The following is a 23336-nucleotide window of genomic DNA, read 5'->3' as shown; positions in this document are numbered from 1 at the left end:
AGTAACAAAAAGAAAACATATAATTATACATCCTTTGGATTCCAAAACTCTCACCCCCCTTTCCCGGTTTCGATCCCCAAAAAATACCCCTCAGTCTATCAGTTATCAGCCTGGAGATCTCACATCCGAGGCCCTCAAATCTCTCTCAGTCCCTCTCTGCCGGTTTTGTTGGTAGTCCTTTATATTGGACATCGAGTCTCGGAGAAGCTCTGTCCCAATAGGGTCTATGTTTCCTCCAACCAGACCTCCATATTCAAAGGTGGAGCCCAAATCTTGTTTCTTGTTCCTTTTAAGTCCAAATGTCCCAAATGTCCCAAAAGCTCCAACTTTCACCTTGATCAAATTTGTAATCCATAGGGAGATCCCTCCAATCTTCATTCTCTGATTCAGACCAAATTCTCATCATCCAGGTCTTGATTTTCTTAAAATCCATCTTTACAGGCCTCTGGCTCTCCTTTTTCATCTGCAGGATTTCAGCTCCTCCTTCCCACTCCTCTGAAACAGCACATGTCTCTTCTTGTTCAGCTGCATAGGTTTCTTGGGTCAAGTCCTTGACACCATCAGCAAGTTTGTTTACTTTATAATTCAAAGTTGTAACATTTGTAGCCAAAGCTTCACTCTGACCTTGCAACTTTCCCAAGAGAAAAAACATTCTATCCAGCTCAGCCTGTATTTTTCCACCTGCAGCCATTGTAATGTCTCAGAACCCCCTCTAGAGGGATTCTAGTTACTTAATATTCCTTCCAACTTTAATCCAACAGTCAAGTTAATTTGTTTCTGTTTCTTCTTTGTTTTCAACAATTTAAAATCAAAATGTAGCAAAAATAACCAGCAGAAATAACAGAAACCAAATTTTTCCAACTTTGACAGCTCGTTTGACAGCTGTCAAACTCTTTATGTCTCCTCAACAGGCTCTCTCGTGGATCACTCCCGGATCCTGGGGGGTTGCACTTCAGCTCTTAAACATCAACTCTTATCCTCCAGCAAGATACTTATACTGCCAAGTTGTGAAATTAATAATTTTTATCCTATGAAAAGTGATCTCTCGACCTTAGTTATCCAATTCTTGCTTTAATTTGTCTACATGACGGGGAGACGGACTTCTTTTTAGCGCCTCCCCCGATCATGCCAGATTCAAAAAAAAATTTTTTTAGTTCCAATTTCCGTATTACTCACGGGTTGTTGCTTTTAGAGTCCAAATGATCAAAGAAAGAAGTCAGCGCTCTCCGGCCATGGCATGCGGCTTCACTCCGTAGAAGAAGCGGTCTACTCTCAGCACCACGCCATTCCCCGTCCCCCGCTCCGCAGCCTTTAAAAAGGCTCCTTCGCGGGTCGGGGGGCGCAAATGGTGCCCGCTGAGTCACCAAGTCCACAGGCTTCAGCGCCTGTGGTTTCTGAGGGTCCCCGCATCACCGCCGCGGCAAGACCCGTCCTCTATGGAGCCGATTCCCTCCGGAGCTCAGAGGGAATCCGCCATTAGTCGATGGCGCTTGACCCAGAAGTCCCAAACTTCTGGGATTCTTAAAAAGTTGCCTCCAAGGGACAGACCCTGAGTTTTTTGTTTTCTTTTAAAGGTTAATTTGAACTCATCTCAGCTCTGCAAGGACGCTCACTTGCCTTGATCTGGCTCTTGGCTCCAACTGCTCCAACTTTAAAATCTCTTTCTGTTTCAGGAATTGCATCCATCCTGTAACACACCACCTGTGGCCACATCGTGGTCCCATTATAAGAAAAGCAAGGGAATAGCCTGATTCCAGTGATATAAGGTTGTGTGTTGTCACCATCTCACCATTCAGAGGAAATAAACTCAAGCATTGACTAAACAACTACATTTGATCCATGATTCAAGCAGTGTGTGCTTTGTGTCTTCTGCACTGTGCAAAATACAAATCATAGAGTCGCCGGCTCAGATGAGCTTTTAGATAAGGTTTAGCATGTAGTTGAGAGTCAGAAAAGCTAAAGCACAGAATGAACTCAGGCTTGCTAGAGAGGTTAAAAGCAACAAAAAAGGCTTTTATGGGTATGTTCGTAGCAAAAGGAAGAACAAAGAAACAGTGGGGTCACTCAGAGGAGAAGATGGTGAAATGCAAACAGGGGACACAGAAAGGGCTGAACTCCTCAATGCCTTCTTTGCCTCAGTCTTCTCCGATAAAGAAAACCATGCCCGACCTGAAGAATTTGGAGCAAATGATTCAGCAAAGGAAACACAGCCCAGAATAACTAAGGAGATAGTACAAGAATACTTGGCTAGTTTAGATGTATTCAAGTCTCCAGGGCCAGATGAACTGCATCCAAGAGTATTAAAAGAAGTGGCAGATGTGATCTCAGAACCACTGGCAGTCATCTTTGAGAATTCCTGGAGAACAGGCGAAGTCCCGGCAGACTGGAGGAGGGCAAATGTTGTCCCTATTTTCAAAAAGGGGGAAAGAGAGGACCCAAATAATTACCGCCCAGTCAGTCTGACATCAATAGCAGGGAAGATTCTGGAGCAGATCATTAAGCAAACAGTCTGTGAGCACCTAGAAAGGAATGCTGTGATCACCAATAGTCAGCATTGATTCCTGAAAAATAAGTCATGTCAGACTAACCTGATCTCGTTTTTTGACAGAATTACAAGCCTGGTAGATGAAGGGAACGCAGTGGATGTAGCCTACCTTGATTTCATCAAGGCATTTGACAAGGTGCCCCATGATATTCTTGTAAAGAAGCTGGTAAAATGCGGTCTTGACTATGCTACCACTCAGTGGATTTGTAACTGGCTGACTGACCGAACCCAAAGGGTGCTCATCAATGGTTCCTCTTCATCCTGGAGAAGAGTGACTAGTGGGGTGCCACAGGGTTCTGTCTTGGGCCCGGTCTTATTCAACATCTTTATCAACGACTTGGATGATGGACTCAAGGGCATCCTGATCAAATTTGCAGATGACACTAAACTGGGAGGGGTGGCTAACACCCCAGAGGACAGGATCACACTTCAAAACGACCTTGACAGATTAGAGAACTGGGCCAAAACAAACAAAATGAATTTTAACAGGGAGAAATGTAAAGTATTGCACTTGGGCAAAAAAAATGAGAGGCACAAATACAAGATGGGTGACACCTGGCTTGAGAGCAGTACATGTGAAAAGGATCTAGGAGTCTTGGTTGACCACAAACTTGACATGAGCCAACAGTGTGACGCGGCAGCTAAAAAAGCCAATGCAATTCTGGGCTGCATCAATAGACTTCATAAAACTTAGGGAAGTGCTGGGTGAGATCCCATGGACAACAATACTAAAAGGAAAGGGTGTTCATGATGGCTGGGAGTTTGTTAAGAGGGAGATACTAAAAGCACAACGTCAGGCAATACCAATGAGACGGAAACATGGAAGGTGCCTAAAGAAGCCAGGGTGGCTATCTAAAGAACTTTTAACTGAATTAAGATTAAAAAAGGATGTGTACAAAAAATGGAAAAGGGGGAAAACCACCAAAGAGGAATTCAAACAAATAGCCAGCACGTGTAGACACAAAGTCAGAAAAGCTAAAGCACAGAATGAACTCAGGCTTGCTAGAGAGGTTAAAAGCAACAAAAAAGGCTTTTATGGGTATGTTCGTAGCAAAAGGAAGAACAAAGAAACAATGGGGTCACTCAGAGGAGAAGATGGTGAAATGCAAACAGGGGACACAGAAAGGGCTGAACTACTCAATGCCTTCTTTGCCTCAGTCTTCTCCGATAAAGAAAACAATGCCCGACCTGAAGAATTTGGAGCAAATGATTCAGCAAAGGAAACACAGCCCAGAATAACTAAGGAGATAGTACAAGAATATTTGGCTAGTTTAGATGTATTCAAGTCTCCAGGGCCAGATGAACTGCATCCAAGAGTATTAAAAGAACTGGCAGATGTGATCTCAGAACCACTGGCAGTCATCTTTGAGAATTCCTGGAGAACAGGCGAAGTCCCGGCAGACTGGAGGAGGGCAAATGTTGTCCCTATTTTCAAAAAGGGGGAAAGAGAGGACCCAAATAATTACCGCCCAGTCAGTCTGACATCAATAGCAGGGAAGATTCTGGAGCAGATCATTAAGCAAACAGTCTGTGAGCACCTAGAAAGGAATGCTGTGATCACCAATAGTCAGCATGGATTTCTGAAAAATAAGTCATGTCAGACTAACCTGATCTCGTTTTTTGACAGAATTACAAGCCTGGTAGATGAAGGGAACGCAGTGGATGTAGCCTACCTTGATTTCAGCAAGGCATTTGACAAGGTGCCCTATGATATTCTTGTAAAGAAGCTGGTAAAATGCGGTCTTGACTATGCTACCACTCAGTGGATTTGTAACTGGCTGACTGACCGAACCCAAAGGGTGCTCATCAATGGTTCCTCTTCATCCTGGAGAAGAGTGACTAGTGGGGTGCCACAGGGTTCTGTCTTGGGCCCGGTCTTATTCAACATCTTTATCAACGACTTGGATGATGGACTCAAGGGCATCCTGATCAAATTTGCAGATGACACCAAACTGGGAGGGGTGGCTAACACCCCAGAGGACAGGATCACACTTCAAAACGACCTTGACAGATTAGAGAACTGGGCAAAAATAAACAAGATGAATTTTAACAGGGAGAAATGTAAAGTATTGCACTTGGGCAAAAAAAACGAGAGGCACAAATACAAGATGGGTGACACCTGGCTTGAGAGCAGTACATGTGAAAAGGATCTAGGAGTCTTGGTTGACCACAAACTTGACATGAGCCAACAGTGTGACGCGGCAGCTAAAAAAGCCAATGCAATTCTGGGCTGCATCAATAGGAGTATAGCATCTAGATCAAGGGAAGTAATAGTGCCACTGTATTCTGCTCTGGTCAGACCACACCTGGAGTACTGTGTCCAGTTCTGGGCACCACAATTCAAGAAGGACACTGACAAACTGGAACGTGTCCAGAGGAGGGCAACCAAAATGGTCAAAGGCCTGGAAACGATGCCTTATGAGGAACGGCTAAGGGAGCTGGGCATGTTTAGCCTGGAGAAGAGGAGGTTAAGGGGTGATATGATAGCCATGTTCAAATATATAAAAGGATGTCACATAGAGGAGGGAGAAAGGTTGTTTTCTGCTGCTCCAGAGAAGCGGACACGGAGCAATGGATCCAAACTACAAGAAAGAAGATTCCACCTAAACATTAGGAAGAACTTCCTGACAGTAAGAGCTGTTCAACAGTGGAATTTTCTGCCAAGGAGTGTGGTGGAGTCTCCTACTTTGGAGGTCTTTAAGCAGAGGCTTGACAACCATATGTCAGCAGTGCTCTGATGGTGTTTCCTGCTTGGCAGGGGGTTGGACTCGATGGCCCATGTGGTCTCTTCCAGCTCTATGATTCTATGATTCTATGAGAGCTAAAATAAAAATGTGAAATCTGGAGACTTTTTGAGTGGGTCCATGTTTCAGAAATTTGACCTCAAACTTTCACAACCTTATTTTTGAGTCAAAATGTGCGATACAAATGCAAAACTGTTTAACAATGGCATAGAGTTAATGCAAAATCTGTAAGGAGTAAAGACCACTGCTGTATCGTCTCCCATTAAGTTGCCCTCTTTGAACATTGTACCACTTAATACTGCACTGCTTCCATCCCCAAAATGTGCACACTGGCACCCTACAAATCTACTAAGTTAAACTTACTATGAAATCTTTCATCCATATTGGGGCAATACCTTTATTAGCCCAACCAAAATATAACAAACCAGTAAGATGATACAGAAACCCATTAAAAAAGGAAGGAGGAGAGGGAAAAAAGACTGTGGGCTGCAGGACTCCAAGGCAGCATCTTCATTCATCAGAATCAGCTGCCACTCAGATCAGGAGCTTCCTGAGGAGCTAAGATGGCGCCGAGGTAAGACGCACTTACCGGTGCTCTTCGGATTTCTTTTAATCTTCTTTTAATCTTTTATATTTTATCTTAACTGACCTAGTCAGTCTTTGAAGCATTTTATAATTGCTGCAGCTACATGCTATGGCAACTTTCTGAGAGATTTGGCCCTGCTCCAGATTGCTGCAGACTGCTCCTCGTTTCTCTCTTATCAGTGGGCTGGCCTCGGCTGCTAAAAGAGAAGTGAACGCCATTATCCTAATTGGAGAAAGGACTTAAGAGGAAGACGCAGTGTGGTGTTTAAATGTTATGTTTTTAAGAATCGTTTTTAAGAATCGTATAATCCTTGGCCTGAGGAAAGTATGGGTCAGAACAAACACTTGAGAGACTTTGACGAGCCCCTATCATCCCCTAAACTAAAACTATCAAGGTTGGTGACACACCGGAATAGAAGAGGGAGTGACAATGCCGAGCATTGCCTTGGGGTGGAAACCCAAAATCGCTTCCTTCCTCTAAGTGATTTAGAAGCCACTCCAACTCTGACGACTCAAAATTTTTCAAAAGTAAAACCTGTAAAGGAGAATATGGAAAAACTCTCATCACAGGATGATGGTTTAACATCTGATACGGGGGAGTTCCCCAGTTGTGTGCAGTTACACTTAGTTATTAAGACCCTTCACTGTATCTTTAAAAGGCTGCACCAGGTATCCTCACAATTATCTAATATCCTGCTGAAAGTCGAAAAACTTGAATCAGCAACACAATCTTCAGTTTGTGGGGTCAAAAACTTATTGCCTAATTCAGATAAAAGAAAGGAGACTAAAATTAAATATATCTTAAATTCCCAACTGAATAATCAGATATTAACTCTGCAACCCAAGAAAAGTTGCCTTTCGGTCAGGAGGTCGGAAATAGGAAGATGGTCATCGCTAGATGAGGCTAAAGACTGTTTATTTTTTTTTTTTTTATAATAATTTTTATTACATTTTTTGCAGAAATAACAAAGAGATAAAAAGAAAAAAAGACAAGAAAAAAAAAAGGAAAAAGAAAAACACAACCATTTCGATAACTCATTTCAAATTTCCATTGGACTTCCCCCATCCCTCGCAGAATGCATTTCTTGACAATAAATTTATCAGCAAATTATATCCTTATTTCGTGTGTTTCTTTCTATTTTCAATTACAATTTAAGTTTAAACCTCTTGATCAACATATACTCTAAGCAATATACCATAATATCGTTTTTACCCATTTAAACCTTGGTTCTTTCATAAATCTTATCAAATTTCATAAATAATTAAATTTTGTTACTGGGGCTAGATTCCCAATCACACGACATCTTATGTTTCATATAACTTATAATACTTTTGCAAATAGTCTTTAAATTTTTTCCAGTCCTCCTCCATTGCTTCTTCTCCCAAGTCTCGGATCCTTGCAGTCATCTCGGCTAATTCCATGTAGTTCATCAGTTGCGTGTGCCAGTCCTCCAGTGTGGGCAAATCTTGGGTCTTCCAATGCTTAGCGATAAGAATTCTTGCTGCTGTTGTAGCGTACATAAAAAAGGTTCTATCCTTTTTAGACACCTTCTGGCCGACAATGCCCAGAAGGAAGGCCTCTGGTTTCTTGGGAAAAGTGTACTTAAACACCTTTTTTAACTCATTATAGATCATTTCCCAGAAGGCCTTCAGTCTTGGGCAGGTCCACCAGAGGTGAAAGAATGTTCCCTCAGCTTCCTTGCATTTCCAACATTTGTTATCGGACAGATGGTAAATCTTAGCTAACTTAACCGGGGTCATGTACCACCTGTATACCATTTTCATAATGTTTTCTTTCAAAGCATTACATGCAGTAAACTTCATACCGGTGGTCCATAACCTTTCCCAGTCATCAGACATAATATTATAACCAATGTCCTGAGCCCATTTTATCATTGCTGATTTAACTGTCTCATCTTGAGTGTTCCATTTAAGCAGCAAGTTATACATTCTGGATAATAACTTGGTCTTTGGTTCAAGCAACTCTGTCTCAAGTTTCGATTTTTCCACCTGGAAACCTGTTTTTTTGTCTAACTTGAAAACCTCATTAATTTGGGCATAATGCAGCCAATTTTGCACCTTATCCTTTAATTTTTCAAAGCTCTGCAATCTCCAGTTACCTTCAATATTTTCTATTATTTCCCAATATTTCGGCCAATAAGCCTCCATATTGGTTGTTTTCCGAGCTTTGGCCTCTATTGGTGAGATCCACCTCGGAGTTTTACTTTCCAATAAGTCTTTGTATTTTTTCCAGACCATATATATTGCTTTTCTGACAATATGGTTTTTAAACATTCCATATGATTTACCCTTGTCATACCACAAATACGCATGCCAACCTGACGAATTGTTAAAGCCTTCCAGATCTAGGACATCAGTGTTTTCTAATAGAATCCAATCTTTCATCCAGCAGAAGGCTGCCGCTTCATAGTATAACCTTAGGTCCGGCAGGGCAAACCCCCCTCTCTCTTTTGCATCAGTTAATATCTTAAACTTTATTCGGGGCTTTTTGCCCTGCCAGACAAACCTAGAAATGTCCTTCTGCCACTTTCCAAAACATTCCACTCTGTCCACAATCTGCAAGGCTTGAAACAGAAACAACATCTTTGGCAAAACGTTCATCTTTATAGCTGCAATTCGGCCTAACAAGGATAGTTTCAGTCTTGACCAAATTTCTAAATCTTTTTTAACTTCTAACCAACATTTCTCATAATTATCTTTAAATAGATTCAAATTCTTAGAAGACAGATTGACCCCCAGGTATTTCACTTTCTTAACAATATTTAGTTCTGTCTCTTTCTGAAACCCTTCTGTTTCCATGGCCGTCAAGTTTTTCCCTAAGACTTTAGTTTTTTGCTTGTTCAACTTAAAACCCGCCACCCAACCAAATTTCTGGATCAGTTCTAAAACTCTTTTTGTACTGGCTTCTGGCTCCTGTAGTGTTAAAACCAGGTCATCTGCAAATGCTTTCAGTTTATATTGTTTCGCTCCGACCCGTATTCCTTGTACCTGCCGATCCTCCCTTATCATGTTCAGCAAAACCTCCAGGACTGAAATAAACAATAAAGGGGATAGGGGGCACCCCTGTCGTGTTCCTTTCTCAATATGAAGTTCTTCTGTCACCACATTGTTCACTATCAACTTAGCTTTTTGTTCTGAATAGATTGCTTCTATTCCATTCTCAAACCCCCTTCCCACTCCCATCCCTTCCAAATTTTTCTTCATAAATTTCCAGGAAATGTTGTCAAAGGCCTTCTCCGCATCTATAAAGATCAATACTGCTTTAGTGTTAATATTTGTTTGTAAAAGTTCCAAGATATCAATAATGTTCCTGGTATTGTCAAACAAATGTCTACCTGGGAGAAAGCCGGCCTGGTCTTTATGGATTATCTCATTTAATACTTTTTTAAATCTGTTGGCCAAAATATCCGCAAATATTTTGTAATCCACATTTAGGAGTGAGATGGGACGGTAGTTCTTAAGTTGAGTTTTTTCAGTTTCCACTTTGGGTATCAATGTGATGAATGCTTCTTTCCACGTATCTGGTGCCTTCCCTCCCCCCATAATCTGGTTACAAACCTCCTCTAGTGGTTGTATCAAATAGTCTTTTAGCGTCCTATAATACTTGGAGGTAAGTCCATCAGGTCCTGGAGATTTGCCCAGCTGCATATTCTGAATGGCATCCTCGATTTCCTGTTGTGTTATTTTACAATTCAAGGTTGATCTCTTCTCTTGAGATATTTCTGGAAGACCATTTTCTTTCAAGAATTGTTCTATCTCGGTTACATCCTCGGGTCCTTGTGTATACAATTTTTTAAAATATTTCTGGAAACACTTTCTAATTTCTCCCGGTTTCTGGATGTTCTTTCCTTCAACTTCTAGATTGGTAACATAGTTTAATTTTTGTCTCTTTTTCAACTGCCAAGCTAGCAGTTTCCCACATTTATTCGCCGATTCAAATGATCTTTGTTTCATTTGTTTAATTCTCCATTCCACTTCTTGGTTGATCAGTTGCGCATATTGTGACTGGTGGAATTTAATTTCTCTTAAGGTCTCTTTGGATTTTGGGTTTAATCTTAATTTTTTCTCGCCGTCCCTTATCTTCTCCAATATCTTGTCCTTTTTACCATTCCAGAGTTTTTTCTTAATCGTATTCTGTTGTATCAGAAACCCTCTCATAACAGCTTTGCTCGCGTCCCAGATTATTCTTTTTTCCACCGAGGTGTTCAAGTTGATTTCAAAATAATCCTTTAAAGCTTTTTGGGCCTTCTTTACAATCTCTTGATCTCTTAGCAGGTTGTCATTCATTTTCCATCTGAAGGAGTCGGCAGTAGTAAATCTCATTTCCATTTTCAAAGCATTATGGTCGGAGCAAGTCTTTGGGCAGATTTCTATTTTTGTGGTCTTAGGTGCCAGCCCTCTAGTTGTCCAAATTTGGTCGATCCTTGTCCATGACAGGTGGGCCTCAGAAAAGAAAGTTCCTTCTTTACCAAGGGGGTTTCTCGTCCTCCATGAGTCAATTAAATCCATATTGTCAGTTAGTTCAAAGAAAGTTTTTGGTAGTCTTCCATCTTTAGTCAAATTCTGGTTCTGTGACTTATCCATAAAGGTAGAGACAACCCCATTCATATCTCCCATCATAATGATGTTCGAATAGTCCAGATAGTCCAATAATGTCTCATGCAGCTTCTTATAAAATTCTGATTTCCCCTCGTTTGGTGCATAAATTCCTAATATCAAAATTTTCTCTCCTTGGGTCGAAATCTCAATAGCCAGGATTCTTCCTTGTTCATCTTTAAACAAAAATTTCGGTGAAAGAGTCTCTTTGGCGTAAATCACCACGCCTCTCTTCTTGACTCTATCTGATGAGATAAATTCTTGGCCTAATCTTTTATTTGTTAACACCTTCCTGTGAGCCCTTGTCACATGGGTTTCTTGCAAACAAATTATGTCCGAGTTCTCTTTCTTTAGGATATGGAAGATCCGTTTGCGTTTTTCTGGGGAATTCGCGCCATTAATGTTCCAACTATACAGCTGCAGAGACATCTTGTATCAATCTGTTGTTAGTCTTGTGGGGTGTCTTCTTTTTTGTCCGAGTCCGAAGGTGGTAACTCTTTCCCAGACTCTGGTGGTGGCCAAATAGCTGCTCCTTTCTGTAGGTCTTCTCCGTGATCGTGTAGGAACTTCTGGCAATCCTCTTTCGTTTTGATTTTTATCTTCTTTCCTTTGTATTTAAATAAGACGCCTTGTGGAAACTCCCACCTGTAAGGTATTCCGTTACCTCTCAGAAGTCCAGTTAGGTCAGTGTAGTTGGCTCTTAGATCCAGTAATTGTTTGGGAATATCTTTGTAAATTTGTGCTCTTCTATCCTGGATCACAAGTGCTTTATTGAAGTGTAAATCAAGTAGCTTGTCTCTCTCCTGTTTAGTCCTTAAAATAATCAAACAGTCTCTAGGCCTGTCCTTCCCAGCGACTCTTCCCAATCTAAATGCAGTCGTTATTTTGAAATCTGTGTCTTGATTTATACCCCAGAATTTGGAAAATTCTGCCGTTAGAAAGCCGGTCAAATCCTCTTTCTCAATCTCTGGGATAGAGCGTAATCTCAGGTTATTTTCCCTGTTTCGCAGTTCCACCAAAGACAGGTAGGCCTGCTGGTCTGTGATATGTTTGTGGAGCGGTCTTACCTCTCCTTTCAATTCCTCCACTCCTTTGGCTGCGGCCTCTGCTTTCCCAATCGCAGCCTCCGCCAATTTTCGATTTTCAGATGTTACGTCGTTTAAGTTTCCAATATCCTGTGAATGCTTAGCCACCTGTTCCGAAAGTTTGGTAATTGAAGATGTGGCTAAGTCAATTTTTGCAGTTTGATCATCCACTTTTTTGTTCAAAATTGCGAATTGTTGTAACATTTCCTCTAAAAGAGTGTTAGATCCTCCAGATGCCATATCCTCACCTATTGGTTGTTCAGCTTCTTCAGCTGGTGTTGTTGGCGAGGGTGCAGTCTGTAAAACAGCAGGGACTGAAGATCTGCGTCCCTGAGAAAACAGGGTTGTTTGTGTCAGTTTGCCTTTCCCTGCCTTCGACGCAGCTCTTGTTTTTACTTTATCGCTCATTCCACACCTGTCTTTGGATTCAAGGTCAGGCTGTCAAAAGTTTCATGAGAAAGGCAGGCACAAGCGTAAACAATCCAACCACAGAAAAACAAAGCAAAGTTAGTTCTCAGGAAATTGTAAGTCCCAAGTTCCACTAGAGGGAGTAAGTTGCAATTCAGGGAAGAAGAAACAAAGTTTCAGACGCCATTAAAGTTCCTTAAGTTAAGTAAATTAACGCTGATCCTTGGAAAAGACCTTTTCCCTCTAGCAGAGCTCTCACAATGTTGCCATAAGCTTCTTAAAAGGTGCAAAAGTACAGTTGTTTAATTGTATCCAACAGTAATGCCTCTAAGTGTCCATTTCAAATTTATAAGTGTATCCGCAAAGTAGCCTTTTGTCCCACTGCAAGTCCGGGACTGGGGGTTTTAAAGTCTTTAAAATTTAAAAAAGTCCGGCAGAGGAGAAAGTCCCCAGATAGGGTACAGAAAATAGCAAGGAAATAAAGGTAACTTGCCTGCTTCAGTTTCCAACTTTTCCGAACGTATGATGTCTCACTTTAAAATCTCTCCGCACTGCTTCCAGCTTGTCAAATCTTTGCTTTTGATCACTAGCATCCTCGGGAGACGGACTTCCTTTTTCTCGCCTCCCGCTTTCAGCCAAATTCGTAAATTTGTAATCCAATTTTGAGTAAATCTTACTCACGAGTAGTTGGTTTGTAATCCAATGTAAAAGGAAGAAAGGTCGGCGCTCATCCGCAACAGCCGCGCGGCTTCACTCCCGCAGAAAGAGCGATGAATCCACAGCACCGCTTCCCCTCCGCGCTTCCGGAGCCCCTTACGGGGTCCCTTCTTCGTTTTGGGGGTCGCTCTAGGTGCCCGCCGGATCCCACGGCCACGAGCTCACTCTGCTCGTAGTTTTTCTTAATGGGTCGTCGCTTTGCCGCAGCGAACGACCCTTTTCTGCGGAGCCCCTCTTCGCAGCGCAAAGAGGACCGCCATTACTCGTTTCGCGCCGCCTCCGGAAGCCTAAAGACTGTTTAAGCAAACTCTTAAAAATTAAGAAACACCAGATTGACTTATATGCGGTGATGCCCCTGTTCCGACAGGCCAACTTCCTGAAGGTGATACTCATGTTCCACTCTGAAAAGATACCATCTATTATTGCTAGGCGGAAAACGCTTTTGTCCATGGCCGATATAGTAGCAACGAGGGTTTTTGCAGATAGCAAGATCAAACCCCTTCTAAATAGGTGCCCTGGCGGTGAGGACATTAGGACAAGAGACTCCGCCTTACTTCAAAATACTGTCAGGCCCCACTGTGATGATCCTGCAGCGTACCATTCTCGACCAATCTCAATATCCTCTCAAACACCCATATATGAGGACGGAAACCTACAGACTGCCCTTGATGAAAGGGAACTTATTGATTCGTTCAGAGCCCTCCCTCCGAAAGAACAGTCGGTGATGAAGCAAAGATTTGACACGCTTAAATCTCAGCTTTTGCAAGTCCAACACAGAGGGGAAGATACTAACGATGCTTCAAATAACCCTACTGGGGCTCATCGGACAGAAGTGGTCAATCTTCTTCAGCTCAGCCCCACTTTGAAAACAAAAACCACCCTGCAAGACTCAAATCTTCAAGTTGTTTCTGCCCCCAGTCCTACTCCACAAGACGACCAGGCTCTGCCATCCTCACTTAACCTTCATCTACATCCATCGACTAGCACACCTAAGGATGAAACTCTGATTTCCTTGCTTGACTCAAATCCCTCTTTAACTCACTCATCTATGCCAGAGCTAGAATCTTCTCCAGTTTCGACCAGATATAGAAGTAGTCCACAAGTGATGCCCCTGAGAGAGTCTTCCGCAATTACCGCCCCCGTGATGCCCCCTCATCTACTTTCTTTAAAGGAAAATGTGAATGTTATACCTCGGGACCCGTCGCCGGAAACGATTGAAGACCCGATGGGACGCATCAATAAAATCATCCTAATGCCTGATGATAAATCTGCTAGTGGGTTTCCCCCGACGGACTTAATTTCTCCCTCTCTGGGTATTTCTCTGTCAAGTTGTACAAAGAATTTCGAAATGAAGAGATTTCCTGTTCAGGGATCTACTTCTAGTAGATCAACCTCGGTGTTACAACAGTGGAACCAAATTGTTAAAAATTTTAATTTGGAGGGTCCGCCACAGTTACCATCTTCCCAATGTAAAATAACTGACTTTTTTGTTACATCTTCTGTCTCTTCCAGAGAGTCTGCCCCTCCTTCGCTTTGACTGTTAAAAGAACAACACAGAAGTCCCCAGCTAGCAGTCTTAAATTGGAATATTGCGGGCTGGAAAAGGAAAAGATTAGATCCCGAATTTCTGTCCTATATAAACTCTTTTCAGATAATCCTTTTGCAAGAAACATGGGAAGAAGATAAAATAGATATAAATGGCTTTGAACTGATATCACTTCCAGCTAGTCCCTCCCAAAAAGGTGGCCAGTCCAGAGGTGGTCTTGCAATCGCCATATCGCTTAAAATGAGCGCTAAACTCTTGCTAGTTCAGCCTTTTCCTCCTTTTGCCTTTACAGGTCTGATTTCAAGCGAAAAATTCTCCCTATTAATCACCAATGTTTATCTTCCTCCAGGTGGTCTTATATCAGACCTTCATTATAGATGGGACTCTCTGGAAGATCATTTATTGGCATGCTATATTATGTACCCTAATATTCCATCGATAATGGGTGGTGACTTTAATGCACGTACAGCCACCAATTGGGAGGGGATAATCAAGGCCAAGTGGTGGGTACCTCCCCCCTATCCAAAATCTGATTTAATCTCTTTTACATCAAGAAGATCTAAGGACATCAGAGTGAATGAGGCGGGAGTCCTTCTTTATCAATTGGCCATTCGTATGAATTTGAACATTTTGAATGGCAATTGTCCTCCAGACGTGCCAGGAGAATTCACTCATTTGGGAACAACATCAAATAGTGTCCTAGACTACCTTCTAGTTTCAGAAGACCTATTCTCAAACTGCTTTTATTTCAAAGTAGACAATGTTCAATCCAGTGACCACCTACCTCTAGCGGTCAAGCTAACGCTTGACTGGCACCCGGTTAGCGGCTCACACCCAATCCATGTAGGTTTAAATGCCGCAACACAAGTAAGAAGCATTAAATGGTCTATGAAACAGGCCCCAAAATACGCAGAATTCTTCCAGAGGAATATCTCCGAACCCCTTAGTGTTTCAGTGGAGGAGTTGTCTGAACCAAATAGGATATTGGAGTGGTTCTCCCACCTCTCTGTAGATTTAACTAGCTTCTTTACAATACCGACTCACCTGGTTAACCAAGATCAACCCAGGTTCGGTGCACCTTGGTATGACTCCAAATGTAAGCAAGCTAGACTCTCTCTCTGTTGTATCTACAAGAGATATAAATCTTCTGGAGCTGAAACTCTTCCCCCAGAGTACTTGCAGGCCAAAATTGCTTACAAACAGGCACAGAAGTCAGCCAAGCATGAATGGCACCTAAGACGTTGGCAAGCGCTGATTGCTGCCTCTAAGCTTCGCAGCTCTCGTGGTTTTTGGAATTTAATCAACAAAAGATCAAGGAAATACCCATTGGCGGTTATACCAGCCCCGACATGGGAACAATTTTTAAGAAAATATTTCTCCCAGACAGCTATCTCTAACATTCATTCTGATACTCTTTCATGTCACTTGCCCATATGGCCAGATACGGACCCGGAGGAAATAGTAGATTTAATTGCTAAACTGAAAACTGATAAAGCACCAGGGCCCGATCTGATCCTGGCGGAAGCTATTAAACAACACCCAGCATGGTGGGCCAAAATTCTTGCAAAAGTTTTTGATGCAATTAATGCCACGGGCCAGATACCAAGATCATGGAAGGAGTCCATCATAATTCCTATATGTAACATAGGACCACCAGAGGACCCAGGAAACTATCGTAATATCAGTTTATTATCAATCATCGGAAAAATCTACACTCGCTTCTTGCTAACTAGACTAACCCAATGGGCCGAAGATTCCAATCTGATAGGCCATGAACAGGCCGGGTTTAGACCAAATTGTGCTTCTATTGACCAAGCACTAATTCTATATCATTTGGCGCGGAAGTATTCTCCCCCCCCCCCTCATGGTCTTTTATGTGCCACTTTTATAGATCTGAAGGTGGCTTTTGACAGTATCTCTAGAGAGCTGCTATGGGAAAAATTGGCAAAGTGGGGCATAGATAAAAGGCTGTTGTGGCTTATGATCAAATTACATGAAGGGACGGCCGCGAGGGTGAGGTTAACACCCGAGGGCGATCTCACAAACTCTATACCAATAAATAAGGGGGTATGACAAGGGTGCATTCTTGCCCCCTATCTCTTTAACCTCTGTATTAGTGATATGAGACCTCCCCTAGTTGAGGCCCAAACCACCATTCATGCACCCAGGCTTGCAGACTATCGCTGCCCCTTACTATTGTACGCGGACGATGCGGTGATCCTCTCATATTCAAGAATCGGTTTGAGGAGGGCCTTTAAGATCTTCTCGTTATATTGCCAAACAAATTTACTTACTATTAACCATTCCAAATCTAAAGTCCTAATTTTTTCCAAGAGTCGTAAATTGTATAGGTGGGAACTCGAGGGGAAGCCAATTGAACAAGTCCACAAATTTCAGTATCTAGAAATTTACTTCCAGCATAATATGGGATGGAAGGCGCATATCACATACTTACAAAATAAGGGCAAAGCCCTTATCTACGCTCTATTACGCTTTTTCTTTACAGAGGGGGCTATGCATGTTCCATCTGCCTTAAAAATTTATAGTGCAAAAGTGGTTGCAACTATGGCCTATGCGGTCCCTTTATGGGGCGCTTTTGTAAAACTCATGCCTCTGGTGACATTGCAAAATCTTTTTCTCAGACGCCTTTTGAAACTACCCGTGTAAGCAATTCTGCTATTTGCTTAGAACTTAAGACCCCCTCCTTAGAGATCCTGATGTGGAGACATGCTTTTAATTACTGGCTGTCCCTTTGGCATAAATTGCCCAATTACCATCTTATTCAGTGTCTTTGGAGAGATGAATTTACCAGCCCATGGGCAACAAAAATCCATTCCAAACTGTTGACATATGGAATCTCTCCTTCCGATATACTAAATTTAGATCTAATTACAGCAAAAAAGGTCATCAAACAAAGATTGGAGGAGGTTGATTTGCAACAAAATCTTACTACAGGTGGAGGTACATGTTCCCCGATAAACCAGGGCATTACATTTATGCCCCGGATACCTCGATATTTGTCTACCTTATCGGTTGCGTCACATAGATTCGCTTTTGTTAGAGCCAGATTTAATGTGTTCCCCTCAAATGTGCTTAGCAATAGATTTTCTAATGGTAAAACCTCTGTTTTATGCGCATGTGACAACAAATCAATAGAATCCCTTCATCATATCTTGTTTAATTGTCCTTTATATATTGTTCCCCGATCAAGGATTCTGAGCTCAATCATTTTGGAAACTCTTGCTAAACCACCTGAATCACATCTAGCCTGTCTACTCCAGGACATTGACTCTTATAGAACATTAAAGGTAAAGGTACCCCTGCCCGAACGGGCCAGTCTTGACAGACTGTGGGGTTTGTGCGCCCATCTCACATCTATTGGCCGGGGGCCAGCGCTGTCCGGGGACACTTCCGGGTCACGTGGCCAGCGTGACATCGCTGCTCTGGCGAGCCAGAGCCGCACACGGAACGCCGTTTACCTTCCCGCTGGTAAGCGGTACCTATTTATCTACTTGCCCCCGGGGGTGCTTTCGAACTGCTAGGTGGGCAGGCGCTGGGACCGAGCAGCGGGAGCGCACCCCGCCGCGGGGATTCGAACCGCCGACCTTTCGATCGGCAAGCCCTAGGCGTTGAGGCTTTAGCCCACAGCGCCACCCGCGTCCCTATAGAACATTACAGGTTGCCAAATTCCTGAATTCAGTTCTTTCATATAAAAGACTTCATGGAATGCTGCATGACTATTAAAATCTAGTAAACTCTATCCACCATCTTTATAATCAAGGCCACAATATGGTACATCTAGAGAGTGTATGTAATGTGAAGGAGAGTATGCGTTGAAATATTTTAGTTGATATTTTAGAATGTAAAATGCTATTTTATTTATTGATTGGTTTTTACCTTGTGGGCTTATAGCCGAATAAAGCATTATCTATCTATCTATCTATCTATCTATCATCTATCTATCTATCTATCTATCTACTGCTTCTCTTCTGCAAATCCCCCCTTCCATACATGTCATTTTTTATGCCAACAGCTAACACAGGGTTGTTCTAACTTAGTTTTAGAATGGTGAGCTCTTATTCCTTGAGCATGGAGAAAAGAGGTCCAGCACAGCAGGCAACCATGTAGAAAAGCAGTCAGAGGCGGCTTGTACTCCTTACGTAGAAGTGTATTAGAAAATGTTTGTTTTGGAGGTCTTTTTCTTTTTCCTTTTTAATGTATGTATGTATGTTTTTTATTTTTTATTGTATATTTGATGTGTGTATATATACACATATTTTTTAAGGAAAAGCAATCAGATAGCTGGAGGGAAAGCTGCTAGAGGAGGTGGTTGTAGAGCTAAAGCTGCAGAGAAGGGAAGGGTTAAGCATTCTTCCTCCTGCTTCTATGCAAATTGCACCCTCCACTGCTATGCAGCTGTTCAGCAGCAATAAGGGCTCACAGGGCCATAATGACTACCAAATAATGAGTTCATTTAATTATTCATATGTTTAAACCACATTCATTCCATTACTCACTTTCAGGTGTTCTTCCTCTTCCTCATTCTCCTCTTCTTTTGCTACTGCCTATGTAGTGGCGACATCAGGCATCCTAGAATCATAGAATCATAGAATCATAGAATCATAGAATCATAGAATCATAGAATCATAGAATCATAGAATCATAGAGTTGGAAGAGACCACAAGGGCCATCGAGTCCAACCCCTGCCAAGCAGGAAACACCACCAGAGCACTCCTGACATATGGTTGTCAAGCCTCTGCTCAAAGACCTCCAAAGTAGGAGACTCCACCACACTCCTTGGCAGAAAATTCCACTGTCGAACAGCTCTTACTGTCAGGAAGTTCTTCCTAATGTTTAGGTGGAATCTTCTTTCTTGTAGTTTGGATCCATTGCTCCATGTCCGCTTCTCCGAAGCAGCAGAAAACAACCTTTCCCCCTCCTCTATGTGACATCCTTTTATATATTTGAACATGGCTATCATATCACCCCTTAACCTCCTCTTCTCCAGGCTAAACATGCCCAGCTCCCTTAGCCGTTCCTCATAAGGCATCGTTTCCAGGCCTTTGACCATTTTGGTTGCCCTCCTCTGGACACGTTCCAGTTTGTCAGTGTCCTTCTTGAATTGTGGTGCCCAGAACTGGACACAGTACTCCAGGTGTGGTCTGACCAGAGCAGAATACAGTGGCACTATTACTTCCCTTGATCTAGATGCTATACTCCTATTGATGCAGCCCAGAATTGCATTGGCTTTTTTAGCTGCCGCGTCACACTGTTGGCTCATGTCAAGTTTGTGGTTTGCTGAGAGGCTGGCTAACAAGCCTTAGATGGCTGCATTTGGCCCCAGCAGAGAAGTGGATCATCACAGTAACTTATCCAGTCTGTGGAGCCCTAGCATTTTTTCTTTGTTTCCAACAGGGAGCTCATCCAATAAGATTGAGAGCTGGCTGCAGGAATGCAGGTGAGTCTACCTGAGAGAGGTCATGGAGGAGGTCACTGCCTGAAAGGATCATGACATTGTCAGAAGTTATATTTTGATTTCAAGAATCAGGAGCATTTTTAGATATGCACATATTTTGCAACAGGGATAAAGAACATGTGGTTCTTGGGCTCAAACTCCCATCAGCCCCAGCCAACATAGCTAATGGTCGAAGATGATGGGAGTTGTGGTACAGCAACATCTGGAGAACTATAGATTCCTAATCACACTCAGTTAATTGCACTAGTTTTACTGGGGCTAATGCAAGAGCTTCTGCCTTGATTTCTAATGTTCCTTTTTCATTTCAGTAACTGTTGCACTATGGAAGTGTGGCTTCCAAAGGGGTGCTCTTCCTTGGTCCCACCCAGGTTTTAGAACTTTTGAACTCAGGATAGAGCGACTGTCTGGAGCAGGTAAGGGGAACCTTTGGCCCTCCAGATGTTGCTGAACTACAACTCCCACCATCCCTGGCCATTGGCCATGTTTACTGGGCCTGATGGGAGTTGTAGTTCAGCAATATCTGGAAGACTAAAGGTTCCTCACACCTGGTGTAGAGTTTCACTCCACACACAGTACTGGCATTGTCATTTGTGGATTTCCTGGACTGTAGGGCTTCAGATCTGTGAACTGGAGGTTAGCACTTAAGGCAATCAGGGCCAGTTCAAGACATTTTGCTGCCTGAGGTGAAGGACAAGATGTTGCTCTCTCCCAAGGAACATACGGAAGCCAATTGGACTGGGATTTTCCTTCAATACAGTGGTGCCCTGCAAGACGAATGCCTCGCAAGACGAAAAACTCGCTAGATGAAAGAGTTTTCCGTTTTTTTAGTCGTTCCGCAAGACAAATTTCCCTATGGGCTTGCTTCGCAAGACGAAACATCTTGCAAGTTCTTGCGAGTTTGTTTCCTTTTTCTTAAAGCTGCTAAGCCGTTAATAGCCGCTAAGCCGCTAAGCCGCTAAGCCGCTAATAGCCGTGCTTCGCAAGACGAAAAAAACCGCAAGACGAAGAGACTCGCAGAACGGATTAATTTTGTCTTACGAGGCACCACTGTACTAGTGAATGGACGGTATCCTCCACTGCACTAGAGGACAGGAGGCTAGTGTAGGGGTCCCGGGGTAGCCATGCGGCACTCAGAGCTCTATCCGTCCCCTGCAGCTTGGCATCTGCTGCCTGAGGCAGCTGCCTTGCTCTGCCTAATGCAGCACCAGCCCTGGTGGTGCCACTGTTTGCTGAGTGGGACTTAGTTGTCTGTGATGTTCCGGCTAGGTCCTAGGAGAGAAATGGCCAAATGATTTAGGAACTCCTATAGCTGTAATGATGCAGCTCTTGGTTCTGGCTTTCAGCTCTTCACTGGACCCCTTCTCAGAGAGCATCTCTGCTCCGGGTGCCTATGCTGGTAAGTGATTTCTGCAATTTCCGTTATTTGCTGGGTCTGCCTTCTCAAACATGAAGTAAGATAGGCTAAAGTTTGGACTGCACACACACACCATACATTTAAAGCACATTTTGAGCGTGTGCGCACCCAAACAAAGAGTCCCAGGAAATGTAGTTTATTAAAGGGTGCTGGGAATTGTAGCTCTCTGATAGGTAAAATACAGTTCCCAGGATTCTTGGGTGTGTGTGCTTCAAATGTACTTTAATGTATGGTTATGTACACAGTCTCATTCATGAACCTTTAGAAGGGCATCATGTGTATGTTATTGAGCTGAACAGAGTGAAAGATTATAAGCCCTGGGGGCGTGGAGAATGTGTGTATGAACTTAACAGTTCTTAGCTTATTTTTGGGTTGCTATTTTGTTAATGCTGTTGATATTATTTTATAGATTATAAATGCTGTATTGGTTTGTTAATCTTATAATATTACTTTTGCTTTAATTGTGATGTTTAGCTCATTTTTTAGTTGTTGCTTTAAGAGTGTTTTATAGGTTGTAGTTACAGATAGGTAGCCGTGTTGGTCTGCCATAGTCAAAATAAAAAAATTCCTTCCAGTAGCACCTTAAAGACCAACTAAGTTAGTTCTTGGTATGAGCTTTCGTGTGCATGCACACTTCTTCAGATACACTGAAACAGAAGTTGCCAGATCCTTCTATATAGTGAGAAGGTGGGGAGGGGTATTACTCAGAAGGGTGGTGGGAATGGGAGATTGGCAGATAGCTGAGATGAGCATATTGACGACTCTTAACGACTGTAATATGTCTTACAGGAAAAGGCAAGGGGTGAGAAGGTGAGAAATGGTTTAGTCATGTATAATGAGATAAGAATCCAATGTCTTTGTTCAGACCAGGTCTCTCCATGGTTTTAAGTTTGGTAATGAGTTGCAATTCAGCAGCTTCACTTTCCAGTCTATTTCTGAAATTCCTTTGTAGTAAAACAGCTACTTTGAGATCTTGTATAGAATGTCCTAGGAGATTGGGTGGCTGTCTGTAGGCAATGAAAGGTCTTCCTCCCAGAGCTTGAGAAAGAGAACTGTCATTGTCCAGGAGACGACAGGAGACTCCTAACCCACAATAATACTACAACCAGACTTAACACGGACACTGGCACCAGAGCCTTCAACAAACCCAGATGCCAACTTTGCTGCCACATACACCCGGACAACACCATTACTGGCCCCAACAACATCATACATACCATCTCGGGACTATTTAATTGCTCATCGTCTAACATTGTGTATGCCATCAAATGCCAACAGTGTCCTTCAGCTCTCTATATTGGACAAACAGGCCAAACCTTACGCCAAAGAATAAACGGACATAAATCTGACATCAAGAATCACAAAACAGAGAAACCAGTAGGAGAACACTTCAATCTCCCAGCTCCTTTCAGAAATAGACTGGAAAGAGAAGCTGCTGAATTGCAACTCATTACCATACTCAAAACCATGGAGAGACCTGGTTTAAACAAAGACATTGGATTCTTATCTTATTATACATGACTAAGCCATTTTTCACCTTCTCACCCCTTGTCTTTTCCTGGAAGACCTATTGCAGTCGTTAACAGTCGTCAACAGGCTCATCTCAGCTATCTGTCAATCTCCCATTCCCACCACCCTTCTGAGTAATACCCCTCCCCACCTTCTCACTATATAGAAGGGTCTGGCAACTTCTGTTTCAGTGTATCTGAAGAAGTGTGCATGCACACGAAAGCTCATACCAAGAACTAACTTAGTTGGTCTTTAAGGTGCTACTGGAAGGAATTTTTTTATTTGTTCTTTGGTTCACTTTATTCTGAACCAAGCACCAAATTTCTGGGATCTGTTCTTACTCATCCAATAAAACATTTTCTACCTTCTGTTGGACACAGATTGTAGGGTAACCCACAAGGTCTCTCTTTTTATCGTAGCAGCAATGGAAACCTGGGCAGGAGTTGTGAAGGATATGGCAGTCGACTGCTTGGAGGATGTGCTTATTTAAGCATAATATATTTTAATAATTAATGTTTTTTATCTGTATTGAATTTCAGTTTGTAAATTTCATACATGCTACATGCGATTTACATAGTATTTTGAAGATGTTTTATGTATGATTCTAGGCAGTAATGTTACTTTATGCAATACTTTGACTTGGATTTTGCATTGTATTTATCTATCTTATTTATCTTATATGTGAATGGC

The 23336-nt window shown here is 42.4% G+C and overlaps 1 protein-coding gene across 9 annotated transcripts in view; it reads left to right on the top strand.

Moving 5' to 3' along the window:
• LOC309524510 (uncharacterized protein) overlaps positions 1–23336 on the top strand; it is an 83225-nt gene that overhangs the window by 12176 nt on the left and 47713 nt on the right. For 8 of the 9 annotated variants that reach the window (XM_082209083.1, XM_082209082.1, XM_082209081.1 and 5 more), the window contains one exon: positions 1674–1826. The gene's annotated coding sequence lies outside the window, so the exon portion shown is untranslated. Of the gene's footprint in view, positions 1–1673; positions 1928–23336 lie in introns of those variants that run through there. The other variant, XR_014215948.1, reaches the window with a different exon arrangement.

The sequence above is a fragment of the Podarcis vaucheri genome, assembly GCF_965113315.1.
Source record: "Podarcis vaucheri genome assembly, chromosome: 2".
Lineage (NCBI taxonomy): Eukaryota > Metazoa > Chordata > Lepidosauria > Squamata > Lacertidae > Podarcis > Podarcis vaucheri.
This window is presented reverse-complemented; position numbering and strand designations above follow the sequence as displayed.